The sequence below is a fragment of the Macaca nemestrina genome, chromosome X (assembly GCF_043159975.1).
Source record: "Macaca nemestrina isolate mMacNem1 chromosome X, mMacNem.hap1, whole genome shotgun sequence".
Classification (NCBI taxonomy): domain Eukaryota; kingdom Metazoa; phylum Chordata; class Mammalia; order Primates; family Cercopithecidae; genus Macaca; species Macaca nemestrina.
In genome coordinates this window covers 20974149-20988165 of record NC_092145.1, presented here as the reverse complement: position 1 = coordinate 20988165, position 14017 = coordinate 20974149, and the positions used below count along the sequence as shown (strand labels likewise).

Here is a 14017-nt window from a genome sequence, read left to right as displayed (position 1 = left end):
CTGTGGGATAGTTAGTTTATTGAAAAGTAAATAAACAAAGAAAAATGTGTTTCCCTGGCTACAAACCCTCCTTCATCTCAGCTAGCCATCTTGTTTGGCACAGGCAATACTAGGTGAGAGAGTGTGACGTGCTCAGTCTGAGTCTTGTCCTCTAATGGAAAAACCCCTTGAAACCCAGTCCTGCTTAGGGTAGGTCAGCAGTGATTAGCTTTGTTAAGGCAGGACAGCACTTATGTTATTATAACTTTTTAAAAATCCTCCTTCAGCCTCTTGTGAATCATAGCAGAAGGCAATGGGTCTTAGTTTAAGCCTCTGCATTGGCCACCTGTACAGACTGCCATGTGCTCAGAGCCAGTGCTGAGCCTTGATAAATTTGGGAAGAAGCCCAGGCTTCTCTTGGTTGCCCCCTTCTAGAGCCCCAATTTCTGCTTGTCTCTTTTCCTGTTTCTTCTTCCAATATGACAAAGAATCATAGTTCTTAACCTTCATCTTGGAAACCAATGGGATGAATTAATCCCAACACAGAACTGGGTGGTAATGCAAGAAGATAGTCTACTCTTTCAAGAGACTTGCAATTTAACAAGGGGTAAATGCAAATCATAAAGCTTCTCACTGCCCCTCAAATCCTGTGCAACTCTTAAGATCAATGTTTTAGTAGAAAGAGATTATGAAAGGGATATTGGCATCATGGCTCTGTCACAGATCAGTCATGGCAGGGCTAGATAGAATCAAAGTGCAAATTCAAAATCATTGGAAATGCCCAAGAAAAAAATGTATGTTACAATTTCCTAATTCAAAAGCATCTAAAGAGTGACTGTAAACTTCCTGCCAAAAAAACCTCTCCCCTTGCCCATGTTAAGGGTAGAAAACATCTTTCCAGTTTCCTTTAGGCCAACCTTGTCCAACTCACAGCTTGTGGGCCACATGTGGCCCAGGATGACTTTGAATGGGGCCCAACACAATTCATACACTTTCTTAAAACATTATGAGTTTTTGTGTGTGTAATTTTTTTTTTTTTTTAGCTCATCAGCTATCATTAGTGTTAGTGTATTTTATGTGTGGCTTAAGACAATTCTTCCTCTTCCAATGTGGCCCAGGGAAGCCAAAAGATTGGACACCCCTGCTTTAGGCCATCAGTGGAGTCCACCTCAGGGGGCAGATGTAAGGGCCTCTAGGAACTTCACTGCTCAAAAAAATGATGTGAGAGTCTGCTGGTTGCTAGGGTTGATCTGGGTGCCTTTGGCTAGCTAGGTTATACCCCTCTTTCCTATCACTTTATGATGAAGGTTGATGTGGTGGAAAGAGTGCCAGACTCGGGTTTCTGCCTCAGTGGAATCTACTTAACCTCTTTAAACCTCACTTTTCTAATCTGTACAATGAAGGGAATAATAGTACTTACCTCATAAGTTTGTTTTAAGACTGAGATAACATATATATATAAAGCACCTAGCACAACGTCTGACACATTGTCAATTCTCAATACACAATTGTTATTATGAGTTTTAGGGATGCCTCACAGTGGGGACCTAGAGCTGTGCTAGCTCTGGAACTTAGAGCCTGTAGACTACCAAAAGTGGATGTGAGAAGAGAGAAGACAGGAAGAATGGTGGAAGAGCTAAAAGAGAAACTTCACAAGTTTCCCTGATGACCGGCTCAGACTCCAAGAAAAAGAAGTAAAAGAAAAGGCTCTCACAGTCCAAAGTCTCTGCAAAAATGTCCAGAACCTCTGTGAAACCTGCTGTTTTCGCCAACTCGGACAGTTTATTGTAGTTTGACTCACAGAAATCAGAGACGAATTTTTTTGGGTTAGCAAGTCCAAGAGTTTTGTCAGTTACGCGTCAGGAGGTATAGCCTTTCATTCACTGAGCTAGTATGTAACAGACAACAGAGCAAATATTGTCCACTCTCCCATTCTCACTTTGTCAAATTATGTGGTATTACATGATGTCCTGATATGAATCATTCAAGCAGCTGCCATCCTGCATTAATTGCAGAAGAGCTGGATTCCATACAAGGTGTTCCCAAAGGTTCATTACTAAATACTCATCCAGCAGTTCTTTGAAAGGTTGTATTGGGTGACAAGGACACTAAATCCTTCTATGCATTAAAGCTCCAAGAAAGGACAACTGGAAATTACACCATGGTTTTTCTCTTTTTTCTTTCCAGAAGAGAAAATTTATAATTACTCACTTGGGCCAGTCCCACCCTTTCCTTGATGTTTTCTGGCTTTGAAGGCACTTCAATGCTTGTTCTCTTGTGTTCAAAGTCTTACACCACAATTTCTTTATGAAAACAATATGTCTTTCAAATTAATGCTAAACAAAAATGAGTATGTCACTAGAGCACCATCCTTGTATAAAGTATCCATATTTAAAATGAGAGTTTAACGATCTCTTTCCTGTAACCCAAGGGCCAATCTCATATTTCAAGCTGCTTGGAAACTACCTTTACTTGGATGTTTCTTTACCACCTCCAACTCCTTATGTCCAAAACCAAACGTTTCACCTTTGCCCCACATTATCTCTTCTTCCTTTGTTTTTCATTTCAGTTAAGGGCACTACTATGACTCTATCGTCCAGGCTTAAGAATCTTGAATCTGGCCGGGCGCGGTGGCTCAAGCCTGTAATCCCAGCACTTTGGGAGGCCGAGACGGGCGGATCATGAGGTCAGGAGATCGAGACCATCCTGGGTAACACAGTGAAACCCCGTCTCTACTAAAAATACAAAAACTTAGCCGGGCGAGGTGGCAGGCGCCTATAGTCCCAGCTACTCGGGAGGCTGAGGCAGGAGAATGGCGTGAACCCGGGAGGCGGAGCTTGCAGTGAGCTGAGATCCGGCCACTGCACTCCAGCCTGGGTGACAGAGCGAGACTCCGTCTCAAAAAAAAAAAAAAAAAAAAAAAAGAATCTTGAATCTGTCCTTTCATGGATGACTAAGTTCTGGCTGTTCTGCCTTTGCCTTGCCTTTGAATAAGTCATTGATTTACCTTTGCCTCTTTGTTCTCATTCCCACCATCCCATTTCTGGTCCCTGTCATACCATGGCTGGATTCCTAGAAGAGCCCACTCACTGGTCTGGTTTCATCATATGCATCCTGTTGGCCACTGCTAGATTAACCTTTCTACAAGCCTGCTTTCACCATGTCACACCTGTGCTCAAAATTCTACAAGGGCTGCCTATTGCTTATTGTATCAAGTCCAAATTAATGTATTGTTCGAGAGGCTTCTATTAGTTCAAAACATAACTGCTCCAGCTAGGGTTCCATTTTCACTATCTCCATACAAACCAGAAACCAAATTCATTTTTGCTGATAGACTTTTGTGTTCATGCCTGTTTTCATCTCCTCTGATTTACAAATCCTTCCATCTTTAAGGGCCTTCATCAAGTCCTACTTCCTCCATCAAGCCCTCCCCAACTTCTGTAGCACCCATGGGTGCCTCCTGTGTCTGCTGCTGACACTGTGATATTTGAGCAATGAATCAGATGATATAAATTTGAAAATACTGACAGAGTTGGGAGACCTGGATATCAGTACTGGCCCTGCCACTGACTCAATGTGTGATGTTGGGCAAGTCCCTGCCCTTCTCTGAGTCTTGGTGCCCTCCTAAGTAAAACGAGGGAGTCAAACTACAATCGTTTCTCAAACACCAGTTACTTGCACAGCACCTTCCTGATTGCCATATCTGCAGTCTGTCTCTACTTTTACCAACTTTAAACTTTTCTATCTTGCTTTTTAAAGTCCATTTTATTGTGGTAAAATATGTATCACATAAAATTTACCATTTAAACATTTTAAGTGTACAATTCAGTGGCATTTGGTACATCACAATGTTGCGCAACCATCACCACCATCTATCTCCAGAACTCTTTTTATTTTCCCCAACTGAAACTCTGTCTTCATAAACACTAACTCCCTATTTCCCTCTCCCTGCAGCCCCTGACAACCACCACTCTACTGTCTCTATAAATCTGACTACTCTAAGTATCTCATATGAGTGAGATCCTTCAGTATTTGTCCTTTTGTGTCTGGTATATTTCACTTAGCATAATGTCCTCAAGGTTCATCCATGTTGTAGCATGTGTCAGAATTAAATACACTTTTAATGAAAGAAAAGTATCGTATCTGGGAAATCATAGTTTTGTGGAATGGTTATAGTCTTTCTAAATACACACTGAAATAAACATATAATTAAAATATGAAGTTTGTGTGTTCCCAGTGCCAAGAGTACTATGCCTCCCACTCTTCCAGAAACACCTGACTTGTTCATATATATGAGAAGATATGGATCACTGGGGGCAGTGGTTTTAAAACATGGCTGATTATTAGAATTCCTCAGGTGGCTTTGAGGAAATACCAAGGCAATATCCCAGGCCTGCTGGGTCAGAATCTCTGGGGATGACCTGGAAGTCTCTGTGTTAACAAGCTCCTCGGGTATTTTTGTTGATCAACCAGGTTTGGAAGTCACCGCTCCATGGCTGACTTGAAGACAGGGCTCCAGGTCTACACCTTTTTTACATTTCCAATAGTGCAGGGCACAGAGGTCACACTCAAAAATATTATGTTGATGGCTCACGCCTGTAATCCCAGCACTTTGGGAGGCCGAAGCGGGCGGATCACGAGGTCAGGAGAGTGAAACCATCCTGGCTAACATGGTGAAACCCCGTCTCTCCTAAAAATACAAAAAATTAGCCAGGCGTGGTGGCACATGCCTTTAGTCCCAGCTAATCAGGAGGCTGAGGGAGGAGAATCGCTTGAACCCGAGAGGCGGAGGTCACAGTGAGCCAAGATCGTGCCACTGCACTCCAGCCTGGGTGACAGAGCAAGACTCCATCAAAGAAAAAAAAAAAATATATATATATATATATATATATATAATATATATATAAAAAAATTTATATATAAAAAAATATATATATATATATAAAATATTGACTGATATATTGAGAATCTCCAGAAATAGAAAGGAGACAAGACTTTAACTTCTTCCTTTTGAGCAGTGTTTCTTTTTCTTTTCTTTTCTTTTCTTTTCTTTTTCACAAGTTCCTCTGTAAAATGGGGGTAATACCACCTACCTTACAGGGCTGCTGTGACTCAAATCTGATACATGTGGGAAAGCAATGGCTGTTACTCTAAACACTTCTCATACATATCCTCTGAGGCCAGCATCACGCCAGGAGTTGTGGAAGAGCGGCAAGAAGTTTAAAACATGATTCCTGCTCTCACAGAGCTCAGGATCTGTTCGAGGAAACCAAACTAACCCAGATGGAACAAATGAGGAGCAATGACTTCCGAGCAGGGCAGGAATTCAAGCCAGGTGTGCTCTGGGCAGGCTTCATGGGTAAGACTTGAGCTGAGCCTTGAAGGAAAAATAAGATTTGGAGAGAGAAGCAGGAGAGGCCAGAACATTCCAAGAGAAAGGAACGGCATCAGAGGTGGCTGAGGCGGTTACCCATGTGGTATATTTGAGTTGGCCCAATAAGGCTTGCCTCAACACACAACGCACCGAAATAACTCTGGAAATTTGATTGTTTAGAATTCTGTTCCTTAGGATGGCCCTTCTGGAAATGCAAACACACCTGGCTAGTTCGTGTATGACCTCACTTACACCTTAGTGTGCATTAGTTAAATAAGAATGCATTCTCTCTAGCAGCTAGATGAGATGGGGGGGCTGAGGGATAAGACTCTGATTGGCAGAGGCCTAAGAAGGGGTCATTTTGGAGCCATGGAAACAGTTTCTTCTGGGAATTCAGAAAACAGCCTGGGAGCCTGGAGAAGGTGGCAAGTAGGACAGTTCTGAATTGTCAGCAGTGACATCACTTTGGTCATGAGCAAGGGACAAGTCCCAACCAGAATCCATTTCAAGCAACTTCTTTTATTGATGTGCTTGGAGGCTTTTGCAAACCAGGATAACGTGCAGATGTATATTAGAAAAGTTTTGCACTTCCACATTGGACAAATGAAGATTTGTCACAGATGGGTTATTTCATTTGATGAGCGTTTGGGAAGACGGATGGTGACAGGCATGGAGCTGTGGTTCTTCGGAACCAGGGTGTAATAGGCCCTTTCCTTTCATTACATACCCAGGCTATCCTTCCCAGTCCCTTCAAAGTTTGACTCCTGGTCTTGACCTCAGGTTAGAAAAAAGTTTCCTTTGCAGACTGTCCTTTTCTCCCCTAGAGACTGCTGCTCTCAGCAGAGCCTGTTTCTTGAATAGCTGTGATTAAAGATAGAGGCTGTTTCTCTTCCTTCTCTGGGCTCTGAGGAAGCTGGTCTCCCCCACAGGGCTGCATTTGGGGCATCTCTTTCTGGACAGTCCTCCATTTCCTGCATTTCCTGGTAAGGACACTAGTTAGCCCAGCCAGCAAGCCAGTCAGCCTTTGTTTGGCTTGGCAGATTCCTGGCTAACAAATGTCTTTAGGCAAAGACGTTTAGGAAGATGTTCAAAAAACTTGATTCTGGGGCTTCAGGAATGAGCCCATGACCTATAACCCTGTCCACCTTTCGTTTTACTACATTCCTCACAGAGCCAGTACTCATCCTGTCAAAGGGACACTTTGTTTTTGGTGCTCCAATTAGGCATGCCCGTAATCAATCATTGCGTTAACTCATAAATTATTCCTTCAGAGTCCACAATGTGCTAAACTCTGTGTGGCAGACAGAGGAAGTGAAAGGCAGGGCCCTATCTTTGGAGAAAAATATTTCTCTCTCTCTCCCCCGACACGCACAACTCAGAGAAAACATTTAGCCTTGAGATAAGGCGGTAGATTAAGGGCAAAATTATTAGGGGGAAGGGGAGCAATCAATGTCAACAATGTTTGCAAAAGGAAGAGTGAGATGCAGTAGGGGGAAGTGGCTGTGAGCTGGATTTGACAGATGAGCTGAATTTGAAAGTATACTAAATGTTTTATCATCCCATCACCCTTAAGTGAAAAATCTCAAACAATTCTTCACTGCTTCCAGCACCACATCCTGGCATTCAAGGCCTTCAATCACATGGCCCTGACTTCCTCCTCCAACAGCATATTTTAATATTCCCTTCCACAGGCTTTACTGCCCACCCCCATGTACTTTGGGTCTCCAGACATCCCAACTCATCCATGTCTTGGCTTTCTCCCTGCTTCCACCATCACTCCCTTCCTCCCTCCAACTCTCCAGTATTACCCATACCTCACCAAGTTCAAAAATGATCTCACCCATGAACCCCTCCCTGCCAATACACTATTCAGTTATGTAGGTTATAACACACAAGGCATGTCTCTCATTTGACATACCACATATAAACCACTTGCTATAATAGTTAATACTGAGGCTTTTATGCTACCAGGCATTAGACTAAGCATTTTGCAAATATTGCATTTAATCCACAGAACAATCGTGCAAGGAAGATGCAATTATTATCCTCATTTTACTAATGAGGAAATGAAGGCTCAGAGGGGTTCACTGGGCCAAGGTCATACAGTCAGTAAGTGGTGAAGCTCTCCTTCACATAGCCTCTCCTGTCTTGTGACGTGGGTATAGAGAGGCACATCACAAGTACACCATTCTTATATGAGTTGGCTGATACACAGAGGAAATTGAGAGAGAGAGAGAGAGAGCGAGCATGTAAGCAGTTGAAAATTATGTGGGCAATCCTAACTATTATTCCACTCAACAAGTTTTGCCCTGGAGTTAAGTTGAGTTGAGAGATGTGACTCTGATGTTCCTTCAGATGGTGTCAGTTCCTGTGGGTTTCTCACGGTGAGATTCTCATGCTTAAATATGTGCGCTTTAAAAAATTCAAAACAGCCTCTAAGCGCAAGCCAATTGGCTTGGTTCTCGATTAAAGAAAAAGCGATCTGGTATAAGGTTGTAGGGGAAAAAAACAACTGTGTTTGACTTATTGAAAAATAGTATGTCTGTCTCTAATATGGCACCTTTCAAAGAAATTTTTGAGGTGCATTTTGTCTATAAATGATTTTTTTTTAATCATCAAGAATCTAACCCCTTATAAGACAAGACTTTGCCATATGGGTCTTGTTTCCCCAACTGGTGTGAAAACTCTGTGTGTGTAGAGGCTGTGTCTAAACTTCTTTGTATCCCTGCTCCTAACAGTGCCTAGGAAAGTGACTTGAAACTAATAGGGGCTCAACAAGTCAATGTCAAAGATTATTTATTAGACATGTTAATTTTTTTCAGCAAGTTTAAGGTTCCTAAGATACCCTCCAAGCTCCCTAGAAGATGGAAGGGAAGATTTGTGCAATAGCTTATATCCTATGACCTGTTGGCATCCTCTGTGCTATTTCTAGAAATGGAATCTGTCTGTTGCCATCCCTAGCTGGATCAACTGAGCACCTGGCAATTTCCTATTGATGCCTGTTCAGCTGTCACCTTCAAACTCCTGGTTCTGTTTGCTCAAAGCGTCTCCTTGGGCAGGCCTGATTATTTTGGGTATAAGCTACAGCTGTCAGCGTTTCAGGCGTACCTCACGTATTTCTAGAATTACTTGGAAATATTTGAAGCTTGAAAAAGTAACTATAATGTTCTGAGTACGAAGAAAATATTTAGGCAAGTATCAACTGGCAGCATATAATGCCAGCTAAGAAGAATCAAGTATCTGGTGATAAAAGGAGATGAGAACAACATAGCCAACCCATCTTGGGTTACTTGCATTTTAGTACCATAGGGTGAGTTACCAAACTATTTATATCATTTTTATTAGCATACAATTGAGGAATTGACCAAATGTGAGATCGTTTGCTATAAATCTGAAATGACAGATTGACTGAATACATTTGCTTTGTTCTATTAGAGATCACTTAATTCCTCAACTAAAACAGTCATTCTGGCTATACATACATCCTAAGGATGTTTTGAAAGTCAGGTTGTACCTCTTGACCTCATTCTTTTTAATGTTGGATAATCATTTCTGTACTCCAGTCTGATAGGATACAATATTGACCTGGAGCAATTACACTGTGACTCTGTACCAAATTATTAAGATACGATTAGTTCTCTTGGAGTCAGGCCCAGGAAAAGTAAAGAATAAATTTTGTGGAATGGCAAGGCCCCAATGCAAGAGATGTAGGTGACAGAGAATTCTTCAGCTTCCAAGATCCAGTTAAATTTGCTGATTTAAGAGAGGCCAGGTCAATCATTTTTTCTTTTACATCCAATGGCTATTTTTCTTGTACATCTAATGGATTCCTTTATTTGGCTGTGCTGGGGGTGGGGGATATCAAATCCCTCTTCAATTTTGCCTTTTAATAAATTACCTTTTATAATATGTAATGGGAGAAACAAAAACTAAAATAACCAGAAAGCTCTCTAGCATTGAGACCCTCCAGATAAAAGCTGTTAGTGGAACTAAAGGCTGTGGAAATGGAGGAAGTGATTGTGGTGCCTACAAGACAAAGACCAGGAACTCAAACTTTCAAAGGACCCATTACCTTCACTTTCTGTCTATATCTACAGACTGCTTCCCAGATGATTCTGATGCAGATAGAATAAAGACTACACTGTGAAAAACACTTCTTGAGAGGTTAAGCCCAGTCATGACCATAGAGGAAAGTAAAACCTTAATGCTTGTCACCTTTAGAATCTTTTAAAAATTTACTTTTCATGGGAATATGTACCTTTGTGATCATTCTAATCCTATTTCCTTACAGCCAATAAATTATTGATAAAAGTTTGCTGAATTAGATCATGTGCTGGAAAACTTGAAAACTTAAATTTTCAGCCCTAGCACTGATTCGCAGTCTAACCTTGACTTAATCAGTTAGTTATTTTCCCCTTTTGTAAATTGAAAGGCCATCTAAGAAACATCTGGTAAGTTTTAGATGAAAAGCACTGAGAAAACCCTTGTATCACATGAAGGATTTTTTTTTTTTTCTCTATCTAGGATTGCCAGATTTCGAAGAAAAAAAAAAGAAGACATCCAGTTAAATTTTAATTTCAGATAAACAATGACTTTTTTTGGTATAAGTATGTCCCATGCAATATTTGGGATATACTTACACAAAAATCCATTGGTTATCCAAAATTCAGATTTAACTGGCTTTCCTGTATTTTATCTGGCAACTCTATCTACCACCACCCTTTTCCTGGAGCCTGCACTTTCCAAGACTTGGGCAATAGCAGAGGGACTTTTATAACTGAAGGCCAGGAAGGAAATGAGCACTCATTTTGCATGGTACAGTACAGGAGAAATGCTAGCAGAAGACTAATCTCCCATACTGGAGATATCTAAGTATTTTCTGTTGATGGGGAGTGGGTGGGTAATGAGGGAGAATGGAGGGGAGGATAGAGAGAGATTAGGCAAATACATACATAGAATCCCAAAGAATATCCAATCAGTTATTCAAAAAACATAATCCAACTTGTTTTTCTTACAGCCTCAGAGAAAAATAGAGAACCAGGGACTTCTTCATACAGAAGACTGCCTTCATTTTCCACTGCAACCAGCAAAGGGAGTGAGGCATTTCTATACCAAACAGCACAATCTGGGAGCCATAGCTTGGCTCCTTTATTAACTCCTGTATCGATCCACAACTGAGAATCAAGAATTTAGATTGCAAACTTTACTGTGCTCTAAGTGTTCCACAGGCTCTTCTCCCCAAGGTCAGGCTTGCAAGGGGCCCTTCTTGTTCTATGTTGCTCTGCTTTGAAAACCTCAGCTTGGCCAGACATAGTGGCTCATGCCTGTAATCCCAGCACTTTGGGAGGCCAAAGCGGGAGGATCACTAGGTCAGGAGATTGAGACCATCCTGACTAACGCGGTGAAACCCCGTCTCTACTAAAAATACAAAAAAAAGAAAAAAAATAGCCAGGCTTAGTGGCGAGCGCCTGTAGTCCCAGCTACTCTGGAGGCTGAAGCAGGAGAATGGCTTGAACCCGGAAAGCAGAGCTTGGGTTGAGCCGAGATCGCACCACTGCACTGCACTCCAGCCCGGGCGACAGAGCGAGACTCTGTCTCAAAAAAAAAAAAAAAAAGAAAGAAAATCTCAGCTCAACTTTCTTCCAAGGCACAAGTCTTTCTTTCTCACAGTTGCTATTGGTCTTCACTCCTAATTCACCTTTTCTGCCTCCAGCTCTCCAAGAGACAACATATCTCCTTGTATCATTCCGATATACCTGCTTAAATATGGATTTTCAGTAGCAAAGCAATTGCTTTGCTCTGAATTCAGCCAAATAGGGGTACTTGGAAGTCACAGGTAACTGACAAAGGTGAGGATGGTTTCAAAAATTAAAAGAATGTTCTTCCTGATAAAAAGAATGTATGGTCATTGTAAAAAAGAAAAAAATCTAACACAATACAAAAGAAAGAAAAATAAAAGACCTTTTATCACAGGACATAACCACTCAATATTTTGGTTAATGTTTTATATTCATTCATTTGTTCATTCATTTATTCATTCCTTCAACAAATATTCATCTGTGTCTACTGGATACTAAACACTGTTTTAGGCTCAAGGGATACATCTATAAACAAAGTGGAAAAACAAAACACCAGCTGGGCACGGTGGCTCACACCTATAATCCCAGCAGGTTAGGAGGCCAAGGAGGGAGGATGACTTGAGGTCAGGAGTTCCAGACCAGCCTGGCCAACATAGTGAAACCCCATCTCTACTAAAAATACAAAAATTAGCTGGGCACGGTGGTACGTGCCTGTAATCCCAGCTACTTGGGAGGCTAAGACAGGAGAATCACTTGAACCCGGGAGGCAGAGGTTGCAGTGAGCAGAGATTGCACCACTGCACTCCAGCCTGGGCAACAGAGTGAGACTCTATCTAAAAAAAGGGGGAAAAAAGGAAACCTACCATCATGACCCTATATACATACATGCTCTGACACATACACACATATAATTTTACATTGATGTCTTCATACTACATAGGCTACTTTGTAATCTGCTCTTGCATGTAAGAAGGTATTGTGAACTTTATATGTCAATAAATATTGATTGGTATTATCGTTTTAATGTTTGCCTAGCATATTCTGTAGTGTGTGTGTGTGTGTGTGTGTGTATATATATATGCGCCATGATTTAACTATCTCCCTATAGACATTTATTTCCAATTTTTTTTTTTTTTTTGAGACGGAATCTTGCTCTGTCGCCCAGGCTGGAGTGCAGTGGCCAGATCTCAGCTCACTGCAAGCTCCACCTCCCAGGTCTACGCCATTCTCCTGCCTCAGCCTCCCGAGTAGCTGGGACTACAGGCGCCCAACACCTCGCCCGGCTAGTTTTTTGTATTTTTTTTAGTAGAGACGGGGTTTCAACATTAGCCAGGTTGGTCTCCATCTCCTGACCTCGTGATCCGCCCATCTCGGCCTCCCAAAGTGCTGGGATTACAGGCGTGAGCCACCGCACCCGGCCTATTTCCAATTTTTGCTATTATAAAAATACTGTGGGCCAGGTGCAGTGGCTCATACTTGTAATCCCTGCACTTTGGGAAGCTGAGGTGGGTGGATCACCTGAGGTCAGGAGTTCAAGACCAGCCTAGCCAAAATGATGAAACCCCGTCTCTACTAAAAATACAAAATATTAGCTGGGTGTGGTGGCGCACACCTGTAATCCCAGCTACTCAGGAGGCTGAGGCAGGAGAATCGCTTGAACCTGGGAAGGGGAGGTTGCAGTGAGCTGAGATAGCATCACTGCACTCCAGCCCAGGCAACAAGAGCAAAAACTCCGTCTCAAAAAAAAAAAAAAATACTGTGATGAATATACTTGTGCATTTATATCTTTACATGCTTGTCCAGTCATCTTATTAGGATAAATTGCTGGTCCTATCCTATCTTGCTTGCTGTTTCTTCTCAGTCTCTTTTGCTGTCTTCCCCTTCTGTGCTTGATCTCTCCATGTTAAAATATTCCAAGGCTAAGTCTTTAGCCTTCTTTTCTAGCATCATTACACCATAGATGATCTCATACAATTCTATGACTTTAGTCATTATCTATATGCTGATGACTACTAAATTGATATTTACAATATTGACATCTCCCCTTGAGTTCTGGATTCACATATCCAACTGTCTTCTTAAAATATCTTCTTGGATAGCTGTTACAGAATATCAAATATAATGTGACCAGAAGAGAACCCTTAATTCTGCCCCTAAAATATTTTCCCATGCTGGTCTTCCATAATTCAGAAAATGGCACCACCATCCACCCACTTAGGCCCAAAATAAGGCATCAACCCGGTTTCTCCTCTTTTCCTTACCCTCAGCCTCCATATATTGAATCTATCAAGTCTTTTCAAGTCTCCCTCCAAAATATACTTCAAATCTCTACCTTTCTGTCTACATTTACCATGATATTCACTTACTATCATCTTAATCCAAGCCACTTCAATCTCTCATCCAGGCTACAATATTGGCCTCTGATATGGTTTGAATGTTTTTTGTCCCCTCCAAAATTCATGCAGGAACTTAATCCCCAATGCAACAGTATTAAGAGGTGTGGCCTTTAGGAGGTGATTGAGTCATGAGGAGTCCTCCCTCATGAATGGGATTAAATACTTTCAAAAAAGGGCTTGATAGAGGGAGTTTGTCCCTTATTGCCTCCTCTGCCCTTCTGCCTAATGAGGACACAGCGTTCCTTCCTCCAGAGGATGCAGCAACAAGGCACCATCTTGGAAGTGGGAAAAAGGCCTTCACAGACACCAAGCCTGCCAGTGCCTTGATCTTGGACTTCCCAGTCTCCAGAACTGTGAGAACAAATGCCTATTGTTAAAAAGTAACTACTTGAGGTGATGGATATGTTAATCCGCTTCACCACAATAACCATTTTACTATCTATATGTGTCCCATACACCATGCTGTAAACCTATGAGCACAATGAAATTTATTTTTAAAAATTTCTGTTGTTGGTTAATTACCCAGTCTGCAGTACATTGTTATAGCAGCACAAATTGACTAAGACAGCTTTTTAGCTGGTCTTTCAGCTTCACCTGTTGCCCTTCTACAGTCCTGACCCTACACATTAGCCAAAGTTATCTTTTAAAAAGTATAAATCAGGTCTTGTTATCCCCATCTTGAAATCCCT

At 41.6% G+C, this 14017-nt stretch overlaps 1 protein-coding gene across 2 annotated transcripts in view; it reads right to left on the bottom strand.

Annotated features, from left to right (window-relative positions):
- LOC105481414 (placenta enriched 1) overlaps positions 1-14017 on the bottom strand; it is a 201278-nt gene that overhangs the window by 121608 nt on the left and 65653 nt on the right. The window lies entirely within an intron of this gene.